The sequence below is a fragment of the Phyllostomus discolor genome, chromosome 2, assembly GCF_004126475.2.
Source record: "Phyllostomus discolor isolate MPI-MPIP mPhyDis1 chromosome 2, mPhyDis1.pri.v3, whole genome shotgun sequence".
Taxonomy (NCBI): Eukaryota; Metazoa; Chordata; class Mammalia; order Chiroptera; family Phyllostomidae; genus Phyllostomus; species Phyllostomus discolor.
Genome location: NC_040904.2, coordinates 193643903 through 193655983, shown reverse-complemented (window position 1 = coordinate 193655983; position 12081 = coordinate 193643903). Strand labels below are relative to the sequence as shown.

The window sequence follows — 12081 nt, the reverse complement described above, 5'->3', positions numbered from 1 at the left end:
CATTGCCCCCGTTATCTTGTCCTTAAATGCCTTGAAATCTGGCACTGACTTGGTCTCCTTGTGAATAAGAGTTCTTTCAGGCTTCTGTTTCGAGAATAAGGAGGTCTCATCCACATTGAATATTTGCTCTGGCAAGTAATCTTACACAATGAGTTTAGAGTTTCCAAAAAGTCTTCAGCTGCCTTCACCTCAGCACTCACTTTCACATTATGTAATGAATAATGATTTTTGAATTGTTTAAACTATCCAGAGCTAGCACTAAATTCAACGTTGTAGTTGGGTCCAACCTTTTCTGTCAACATCACAAGCAAACCTTTTGCTTTGGCTGTGATTGTCACGATGCTGAGGAAGATGCTCTTGTGCTTGGTCTCCAACCCAGGTAATCATAAGTTTTTCTATGTCTGACATAGGCCCTTGTCAAGTTCTTGTTAGTCTTGATGCCTTTGAAGATCTGAAGCAGATCCTTTAACAGCTTCCATCATTTGGTCTTATTTTTCAAGATCTTAGTCACGATGGAGGGGGACATGCCTGACTGGCAAGCAGTAACCATCACTAATTTTCCACTTTTGTGGTCCTTAAATCACTTCTAATTTTGTTCCAGATCAGTCACTTGATGTGTCCTGTTACTGGCAACATTAGCTGTGGACTTTCTATTCTATCACTAGGTGATAGGAGTTTTTCATGTGCAGTCTGTCATTAACCGAACGATTGTTAATGCAGCACATGAAGGTAGTGCATTTATATGATATTCTATGAGATGTTCAGATTTCCTATAATCTAGATTATAGTCAAAAGTGTAAGGGTTAACATATCCCTAAAGAAAAAAAGATGAATATTGTCAGTTTTATGTGTATGTGAACTATTTCTGGTCCTCTATCCTGATTGAAATAGAAAAAAAAATTAACAAATCAATGACTATATTTTATGTGTCTGAGACCTAGTACCCCTTCTGTGTGCAGTCATTGGCTAAAAGTAAACCAGGAAGAGAGTGGCCTTGGTGTGAAAACTGAAGTGGATCCAAAAGAATGGCAGCTGGACATTGGCCAGCCAATATTTTTCACAGGTAGTTTTAGGAGAGGTCTGATTGGCAAACCTGTATGGCTGCCACAGTGCTCGTGGAGAACAAAATAGTTCTGAAGGAGAAAATAAACTGGAAAGTAAAATCCCCTGGCATCCCTACCCCTCCTCCTGCACTTAATCCCTAGAAGGAATCACTGTCAACATTTTCTTGCATATCCTTTCAGAATTTCTAAATTCATTTATTACAAGCATATCTTTTTTCCTTAACTCAATGGGATCATGATATAAACAGTGTTCCATACTTTGCAATATATCTTTAATAGCTTGCCATATGAGTAGGTATATTCCTACTTCAGTTTTTAAACTGCTGCGTAAAATTCTATTGGCTTCTACCATAATTTATTTTTTTGGCTTAGTTATACAAAACATTGCCATATTCTTTCAACAAACTTTCCCTGTTTGAAATTTGTTTCTGTTAAGGCAACCAAAGAATTCTAATGCAAGAAACGAAACTGAGGACAATACTATAAATTTTATTTGACAGATTTTCTTAAGATAACCAGTTGAAAATTATTTAACACAAATTGATCATTGCTGGAGAGGTAAGCCTTTGGAGGAGAAATCTGTGTACTAATGGTTAAAAAAAAAAAGTACCTTGGAAAACTGGAGAAGCTTTCTATAGTTTTATCTAAAGTGAATCCCAAAATATGGTTATGTGATTCATTATCAAAGGATGAGAATAACAGATAAGAGTAGACTAAAAATAATAGTAATAATGGCTTCCTTTCATAAGCTAGAAGTCTTGGGATGACTTGACTGGCACTATATCTAATGGAGGATAAGCTGGATTATAATAGGGATATGGTAAAATTAAAGAATTGCCAAATCTAATTAACATCTAGGGACTATAAACTGCCAAGAAGTAGTCATTTGTACCAGTTCAATAAAATTAATTGAGTATTTAAACACACACAGGGATATATTAAAAACCCATAGTTGGTGTAAGTAGGGTATGGAATCATAATGAAAACAGAAAGAAAGGGAAGGCTACCAACCAGTTCAGTTTTTCCCAAACAATTTTCATGGTCTTTAATTTTATTTCACTATATACTCCACTCCATCTCTAAGTTGACAGAGAGATCCATTTGAATGAAAACACAAGCCAACATTAGCCAGTCAGAAACATTTAATCTGTATTGTTGGCACAGGTAATAAACATTTTGTAAATTCAATTTATGTATAAGCAGACAAATTAGCATAATTCTAGACTGCTTGATGTAAGGTGTCTCTCCCAAAAAGTCTAATATAATATATACAGAGACTAGTCGGGGTTCAACAGACCTGACTTTTGATAATATAAGTAATATAAATACAGTATTCCCAGAGCAGAGTTATACAGAGTTCCCAAGTTCAGGGAGCTTGTAATGAAGTCAGCTAATAAGACCATTCAAGTCTATTAATTGCCAAGTAGCCTCTAGTAACCCTAGCCTAATCATTTGACAAGAATCATATGCATATATAGTGAACAAATTTAGGGCAGTCTAAACTTTAGTTTTGAAACATACTAGCTCTGAGATGGTGGACAAGTTAACCTCTCTGAACCTTTTTTTTTTTTAATCTGCAAAAGATGATCAAGACAGGTTTTTTTTGTTTAAGAATCTTTTAGCATTTGAAACATAACTGATAATAATTAAATGGCTGTCCTAGAATTTCTCCCCTCTGCACTGAAGGATCATAAAAGAACTAATTATAAGTGACATTCTTTGTCTTCCACTAGTATGAAAAGTTGTGGACAATTAAAAACAAATTGCTTAATATTAACAGTAAAAAGGCAACCCTCAGAGTGGAAGAACATTTTTGAGTCAAGTATCTGATAAGGTATTAATATCCAGAATATATTGAGAACTGCTAAAATTCAACAATAGAAAAACAACCCAATTAAAAGGGCAAAGAACTTGGATAGATACTTGTCCAAAAAAGATGTACAAATGGCCAATAAGCACATGGGGAAATGCTCACTATAACTAATGATTAAGGACATGCAATCAAAACTACAGTGAAATATCACCTCATACCCATTAGAATGACTAGTAAGTGCTGGCAAGATAGGTCATTTCTTAATACGGATAGAGTTTCCCACAAGAAGATGTGGGAGTGGGTGGTTTTCTTAAAGTTATAGAACAACAATTGAAGGAAATGAAATGACTGGGGAATATCAATACAGAGATGGTTTCTTGTTTTACACAAGATAAAAATATTTGAAAGGTTAAGACATAGGTTTAGAGGAATTAAGTGACCTTCCAATGGTCGCATAGTAGCAAAGCCAAAATAAAAACTAGCATTTTGTTGATTGCTAGTCACTGCTCTCAGAGAGGGGGTTTCAAGGTGGTAAAGAAATCAATTGGAATAGCTCTGGATACCCAGGAAGTGAGAATGAAATACCTTCTATTAAGTGTTGTAGTAGGCAGAATCCTAAAACACGCCCCAAGATTCCCATCCCCTGGTGTGCATTTCCTGTATAGTTCCCTCTCCTTGAATGGGACCTATGAATATAATGGAATATCAGTCCTGTAATTAGGGTTATGAAAAGATTTTGCTGTTGTAATTAAGGCCCCTAATCAGTTGACTTTAAGTTCATCAAAAGGGAGATTATCCTTGGTGGGCTGTACTTAATCATATGACCTCTTTAGAAGAAGATCTAAAGGACAGAGACAGGAAAATTTAGAGATTTGGAGAGGCAGAGACACTGTTGGCCTTGAAAAAACAGTGCCACGTGGAGAGGAGAAAAGTGGAGACGGCCACATGGCACAGAGCAATTAGAGTCAAAGCCTTCGGTGCTACAATCACAAGGAACTGAATTCTGCCAACAGTTGAGGAACCTGAGCCTCAGATGAAATTGCAGCCTGGTGAGACCTCGAGGAGGCCTGTTCCTAGACTACAGACACATGAAAACTATGAGATAATAAGTATCTACCTGTTGTTTCAAACCACCTAACTTGTGGTTTTGTTATATACCAATAGAAACATAATACATATTTTTATAGCAAAAAGATGTATATGAATTAAGTATATATTTAAATATATTTAGTAATTATATGGTAAATACATATATTTTACATTTATAGTCACATGTATTTTCTATTTTTACATAAGTAATATTTTTTCCAACAAAAATTATAGTAGATGTTTATTTAAAGTAATATATTTGCAACCCAGATGGTTCTAAATTGTACATTTCATGTTTAACCGACATTAAAATACTGAGGACAGATGCATCCACACATTCAATTACATGATTATTTATTTGCCCATTCTTTCTTTTCTTTCCCAAATGACCTCTTTCAGATATGGTTCAAGGTAGGGTTTATCCTCATATTTTGTCCGCTGCTCTTAGGCAAGATCTGTGCCTCATGATCAGGTCCACTGCTCTCTTAATGGGAACCACCCTGTCATTATACAGGTTCTCTGGAAGCCTTCTAATGGCTCCTTTCACATCACCATTCACATGTATCGTATCATCTCACATTAACCCCAGTTTATTGAATCCTGCAGCACTGTAGTACGATTTTCAAGTACCTTCCAGCCACCAGCTTGATGCTGCAGCTGCAGGCCTGCTCGCCATTTTGACTGGACACTGATGCATTGCCTACTCCATAAGTAATATATTTTATCCTATGAAAGTATAGTACATGCACTCTATATGTGGCAATATTGTGCTGCCTTGCCTGAGGGATCCAGTGTATTGAATTTAGGGTAGTAGCATTGTATAGTGGAAAGAACACAGGACTGAGAGACAGAAAGTAGTATTTTGGCTGGCTCAGCCAATAACTAATTACACAATCCTAAATACTGTATTTGACCATGTATAGTACACAGTTTTTGCCCAAGTTTTTGAGGGAAAAATAAGGATGTGCATTATGCATGGGTAGCACTAATTGTGTATCTATATAAATGTTTTTAAATCTTTTACTTATGCTTATGTGTTAGAAGTGTAATTCTGGAAAGCAATAATGGTATCTGTGTATTCAAAAATAAATGCTAAAATTCCTTTATAATACTAAAAACAAATATCTAAATATAAATAAACAAATAATTGAATTAAAGAATTAAGATGAAGGATTTTTTTTCCTGAAAGTTTGGGCCAAAAACACGGGTGCAGATTATACATGGCAAAATACAGTAAATCAGTTAATCTCCTGGGGCTTCAGTTCCTCATCTGGAAAAAGAAGAAATTAGATGGGGTGAATTCTGATGTTCCCGATAGCTTTAACCTATATTAACCTTCCATTCTATATGTAAGATGTAGTTGAACCCAAAAGGGAAGATAAGCTTTCCAGTTAAAGGTCAGGGCAGAAAAAATGAGGGAGGGACGAGGAGGAGTAAGAGGGAATCTCGCCCACACTCTTTGAGCATGCCTGTGTCCCCCTTTCCTCAGGCTTGTACTTTACTCCTATCCTAAGCTCTAAGTGTCCCAATGAGATCTGCACCCAGGGGAGCAGTGGGCAGTGGCAGCTCACCCAGGCTTATCTCCTGATCCTCTCTCCAGGGGCCCACCCTTTGCCTTAGTAGCCCAAGCTTTACTTTAATAAACTTACTCTCACTTTCACCTGGAAAAAAGAGAGAGAGGGAGAGAGAGAGAGAGGGAGGGAGGGAGGGAGGGAGAGAGAGAGAGAGAGACACAGAGAGAGAGACAGAGAGAGAGAGAGAGAGAGAATCTATGGGAGCAGAGTCAAAATCAAGCAAGAGGTGAGTTTCTAAATGCAGCTGGGACATGAATTGTGACAAACATAACTTGCCAGTCCTTGGCCTCTGAAGAGATCACTGGCAATAAATATCCTGTACTTTCTATAACTTTCTGGTCTAAATGAGAACACCAAGATAACTACAATACTACTCTGAAAGCAAGAACATATTTTAGACCCTTTATAGGTACTACATGCTGCTCTCAGCCCACAAACAGCTGTCAGGTTCAAAATGCAATGGCCCAGTTCAGAGAACTGCTCCCCCGTCAATGCCAGGAGAATTGGTATTGGCAGCTATTATAGAGTAAAAGGATGGAGGAACTGCCAAGTAGTCTTCCTAGTAAAGACATATATTTTGTATATTTTTAAAAATCTGACATAATTGAAGCGGGTTGAGTCAAGGACATGTTGTTCTTAACGAGCTCTAAAGCTTTTCAGCTTCAAAGATAGAACACAGTATGTGGCTGAAGGCCTTGGGATTCATTTGTGTTTTCTTCTGCTTTTGCTTAGACTGCATAACTAATCTCTTCAATATCAAAGGAAGAAGTTTCTTTTTAATTCACCAATTCTTTAGTTAGGTAAATACCAGTACTTTTAGAAAAAAAATTATTGCTATGTTTTTTAAAAATTAAGAATGATGGTGTCCTTACCAGTGTGGCTCAGTTGGTTGGGTGTCACTGGTTCAATTCTTGTTTGGGACATATGCCTGGGTTGTGGGTTCGGTCCCTGGCTGGGGTCTGTACAAGAGGCAACCGATCAATGTTTCTCCCTCACATTGATGTTTCTGTCCCTTTCTCCCTTCCTTCCCCTCTCTCTGAAAATAAATAAAATCTTAAAATAAAAAAGAAATGATGGTATTGAAACAGTTTTGGAGATGGTGGTGATGGTTACCCAACAATATGAATGTCCTTAATGTCACTGAACTGTACACTTAAAAAATGGAAAATTTTATGTTTTATTCTAATTTTTTAAAATTAACAAATGTCTGTACCAGTTCAATCATTAGTGTATATGGTGCCCATTTTACCACATCTTTCATCAGCATTAAAAATCTTGAAAAATTCATTTTTTAAAAAGAGTGATGGTGTTATATTGCAAGGCAATGAATTCTAATAGTAATATTTTCCAAGGGCACATCCAAAATCCTCCTAAAGTTCTGCTATTAGACATTTTTATCCTCTGAAATAATGTTTTTGAGGCATTTCAGACTGAGCTTAATATCTTGTCCTGCTTCCCACAGTTTGCGTCACTTTATCCCCACAGCCCGATCTCTAGGTCAAATTCTGGTCTGTGGTAAAACATCTTAAATATCTCTTGTCCAACAATAATACTTGGCATCAAATGATGTTTGTTACTGGCAAGATTCTGATATTATACTCCATTTTTGGTAATTGGATTTTTGTTGTGTCTCCTATGGCTGAATGCCTGTTTTGGTAACTTTCCCATTATCCTGTTTGCTCTATGATTAAATTCAGACTTTCACTTAAGGGCATTTCAAAGGTGTACTATGTGCCATGCACATTGTAGGTGCTGTTGGGTTAGTACAGCAGGGGAAACAGTAAATTATAAATGTTATTAAGATGGAAATGTGCCTACAATGTTTGAGGATCAGTGATGAGGCCAGTGTACATGGAACAGAGAGAGCAATAGTAGAAGAGAGAGGTAATGAAGGGTCAGATTAAGCAGAGCCTAAAAATAACTGCAGACACATTGTTTTATTTTGGAAGACATTGAGAAGCATTGGACCGTTTTGATCATAAAAGCAATATGATCAAACTTACATTTTGAAAGGATCATTTTAGCTACATTGTTGATACATGCTCTGGATAGTCATAGGGAGACTACTGTAATAATACTCACAGCAGGACTTCTGCTTCTGGCCAAGATGAAGAAACAGACTGAATTCACCCTGCCATCTGAAGCAATAAGGAAGTAGGACATAATAGAGACAACAATGGTTTTCTGATATTGGACATCAGGTGGCACATGGGACTGTTTCCTTAGAGGTGGGCAGCAACTCAGGTGAGCCCTGTAATTGCCCCAGCTTACTATCTGGGGAATTTTCAGGTCACAGTGCAGAGGAAGGGAATCTAACAGGAGCCTACCGGTCTCACTTGAGTTAAGAAATGCAACTGAGAATTAGAGGGCCAGCATAGCTAGAATTCCCAGAGCAGAATACCAGAGAGGAAAGAGCTGCCCAGAGAAAGTACAGAGATCTGCAGAAGGTCTTCCTGAGTTTTTGGGTGAGTACTGATCAGAACATGCATGTGAAGAAACAACCCAATGGCAGAGGGAAAAAACAAAACACCTGAAATTATTGGTGGGAAGTCCCTAGGGCTCACAAAAGGACTATAATAGTTTGTGTTTCCACCAGCCAAGTATATCGCTGGATAAAAAGTAGGGAACTCTAGTAAATTTTCCATTTCAGTTATTTTACTTTTGAAGTCCAGAATCTATTTGGGTTCTTTAAAAAACTTTCTGAAAAAAACATTTCTGTGTTTTTTATTGATATGGTCTACTACCTGAGGTATTATTCTCATGCTTTCTTTTGTTCTTTAGACATGGTTTCTTTTAACTCTTTGAACATATTTAAAATAATTGATTTAAAGTCTTTGTCTAGTAACTACAGCATCTGGGCTTTTTCAAGGACTACTTGTATTGATTTTCTTTTCATGCGTACAAGTCATATTTATTTATTTATTTATTTTAGATTTTATTTATTTTTTAGAGATGGGGAAAGGAAGGAGAATGAGAGGGAGAGAAACACCAATGTGTGGCTGCCCCTCACATGCCCCCATTTGGGGACCTGGCCCACAACCCAGGCATGTGCCCTGACTGGGAATTGAACCAGTGACCTTTTGGTTCTCAGGCCTCCTGCACTCAATCCACTGAGCTACACCAGCCAGGGCTCATATTTATTTTTTCTTGTAATTTTTTTGTTGAAAACTACACATCTCACATCAGGTGATTTTTCTGGAAATCAGATTCTCCTGCTTTCTCAGAGTTTATTATTTTGCTGCTTTTTCTATTTTGTACTTGTTCAGTGCCTTTTTTTTTACTAATTCCATAAAAGTTTTCAAGTCTCTATGGATATCTCATTTTGCAGCTTTTCCTTTTAAGTTTTTCCGCTGGTCCATTGTTTGTGTCATCATTGCAGACAGCTGTGATATTTAAAACACAGCAGTCAGGTCAAATAATGACATTCCTTTGGGAATGAGGTCCTTTCTGCTTCCTCCAGGATTAGGAAAGTAGGCTGTTATATCTCAAGGCTACAGTAGAACTGGGAGTGAGGGATGGGACTAAGGTAAATTAAAATCCACAAAGCTCATTGCTCTCACCAGGATCCAGCTGTTTTTCTTAACCAAATGTCGACTGGATTGCTACAAGCCTATGGTTAATTTTGATTCTGACCATTTTTTTTGCTAGGCATTTTTGTTGCTTTTATGGAGGGATAAACTTTTAGAGGCCTTTACTGTATGATATATATATTTTTCTTTTTCAGAAGTCACCCCAATGAGGTCTTTTGCTCTCATTTTTCACTTATTTCTATTTATTAAGTGCTTACCACAGCCAGACACTGTTTTAAGTGGGCTGAGGATACAGCATGTTCTTCTCTGGGCTCACATGTTACACAACCACAGTAATAAAATAGTGGTTTATGGTATAATGTAAGATTATCTGGTACTGCTGTGAAGAGTTTTTGCCCTACTTACTCTCTTAAGCAGTCAGTTAGTGAAAATGTACTGAATGCTTACTATGTGTCCAGCATTGCTGAATTTCTAGGAAACCTTTAATTGTTCTCTCCCATTGATCCCTTATAATCTTTTCCAGAAGAAAGTTTATAGGAAGCACTTGCATTTGTTTCACCACTTTCTCACTTACCTCATAAGAGTACCATCAGATTCAGAAAGGGTGGTTCGATATGGACAAGCAAGTGTCTCATAGAGGAAATGATGGGGTTGGGACTGAGAGGAAGGTCTTTTCTTTCACAAAGAAGACTGTTTTTTTTTTAATTTGAAAGAATTTAAAGTTAAAAAGTAAAAATAAAAGTATAATGAAAACCTAGATAAAGTTTCACTGAAGCTCTTCAGTTACATGCAGTCCTCCACTGAATTTTCTCTATAAATCCAACCCAGCCCAGAGATCTATCTTCTGAATGAGGAATACTTATCATCAGTAACACACCTTAGGTACAAATTCATACGCTGCTCATGGCATGTCTTTAATATTTGTTGTTTGTTACTGGACTTTGCATATGTGAATATTTTATGTTATGAAATATTTCCCTTGGAGTCAAACAAAAGGTCTTTGAGTATATTCCCTATTTCCTATTGTGTCCAACATCCTGAAGGTATTATATACAATATCAATGTATATTATACATAGATAGAGATATATAAAGAGAGTTATAATTGGCTCACAAGTTTGTGGAAACTGGCAAGGCCAAAATTGTAGGGTAGCCTGGCCCTATCTCCAAATACTGCCACATTCTGAGATATGGGAAGTTAGGTCTTCAATATACAGATTTTGCAGGGACACAATTCGGCGCACAACAGTGATCAATATGTTGAAAAAAGTCCTTCTCTCTAAGTATAATCTGAACATGTGATCTCTATGATTCTCCCTTACCTCTTTAAATGTGAACTTTTAGGGATTTGTGTGTGTGTGTGTGTGTGTGTGTGTGTGTGTGCTTTAGGAAACTAAATGACTCATTTAGGTGTGGTTGGGTGGCAACCTTATTTTCCTAATGCATTCATATTTGAACTTTGACACATTGTATGTTTCACTCAAATGAATTTGAAAAAAGGAAAAGTGAAGCCTATAATTAGTAGAGAAGGGTGGAGGAAACACAGAGGCAAGCAGGGAGTGGCCCCAGCTACAGCTGGTTCCTCCCTTCTTTTTCCCCAGTATTATAACTTGATTTGATTAGCCCCTGCTCTCCAGAGCTACAGCCTCAATTCAGTAGTTGTGGAGTGGGACAGAAACAGGCCCCTCTCTTCTGGCCTCTGGTATGAGGAGAGCAGGAAGCCGGCTTGCTGAGAATACCATTCCCTAGGGGTCGTACCAACGTATATCCTAGGAACTTGCCAAGTAAAGTAGCTTTTAGGAGAGCAAAGTATTCAAAGAAAATGTTAGTGGATGAGAGACCAAAGACTGTATGTGAAAAAAAAGGAGAAATAATCTAGAAATGAGAAAATAACATCCTTGAATAGAATGGTGTGGACAAAATATAAACCATATTTAAAAGGATCAGGAAAACTGGAATTATAAAAAAAAGAACTCCAAACATACCAGAATATTTTAAAAATTGTCTACAGCACATATTGATTATGTTATTACAGTTATCCCATTATTTTCTCCCCTTAATCCCCCTTCACCTTGTACCCCCATTCCCTCCAGCATCAGCCCTTAGTTCATGTCCATAGGTCATACATATAAGTTCTTTGGCTTCTCCATTTCTCATACTATTCCTAACCTCCCCCTGTCTATTTTGTACCTGCCAATTGTGCTTCTTATTCCCTGTATCTTTTCCCCCATTCTTCCCCCACTTCCTCCTTGCTGATAACCCCTTATGTGATCTCCATTTCTGTGATTCTGTTCCTGTTCTAGTTGTTTGTTCAGTTTGTCTTTGTTTTTTTATTTTTTAGGATCAGTTGTTGATAGTTGTGAGTTTGTTGTCATTTTACTGTTCATAGTTTTTATCATCTTTTTCTTAGATAATTCCCTTTATTGTTTCATATAAAAGGGCTTGGTGGTGATGAACTCCTTTAACTTGGCCTTGTCTGGGAAGCACTTTATCTGCCCTCCCCTTCTAAATGATAACTTTGTTGGATAGAGTAATCTTGGAAGTAGGTCCTTGCCTTTCATGACTTTGAATACTTCTTTCCAGCCCCTTCTTGCCTATAAGGTTTCTTTAGAAAAATCAGTTGATAGTCTTATGGGAACTCCTTTGTAAGTACCCCTCTTTTGTTGCTGCTTTTAAGAGTCACTTCTTGTCTTTAATCTTTGGCAATTTAATTATGATATGTCTTGGTGTGTTCCTCTTCAGGTCCAACTTCTTTGGGACTCTGAGCTTCCTAGACTTGTATGTCTATTTCCTTCACCAGATTGGGGAAGTTTTCTTTCATTATTTTTTCAAATCAGTTTTCAGTTTATTGCTCTTCCTCTTCTCCTTCTGGCACTCCTATGATTCAGACATTGGAAGTTTAAAGTTGTCCCAGAGGCTCCTTAGCCTCTCCTCATTTTTAAAAATTTTTGTTTCTTCATTCTGTTCCAGTTGAATGTTTATTTTTTCCTTTTGTTCCAGGTCATTGATTTG

The 12081-nt window shown here is 37.1% G+C and overlaps 1 pseudogene; it reads right to left on the bottom strand.

The window, feature by feature from the left end:
- Positions 1-4178: 4178 nt before the first annotated feature.
- LOC114513896 lies at positions 4179-5049 on the bottom strand (annotated as a pseudogene).
- Positions 5050-12081: the final 7032 nt, after the last annotated feature.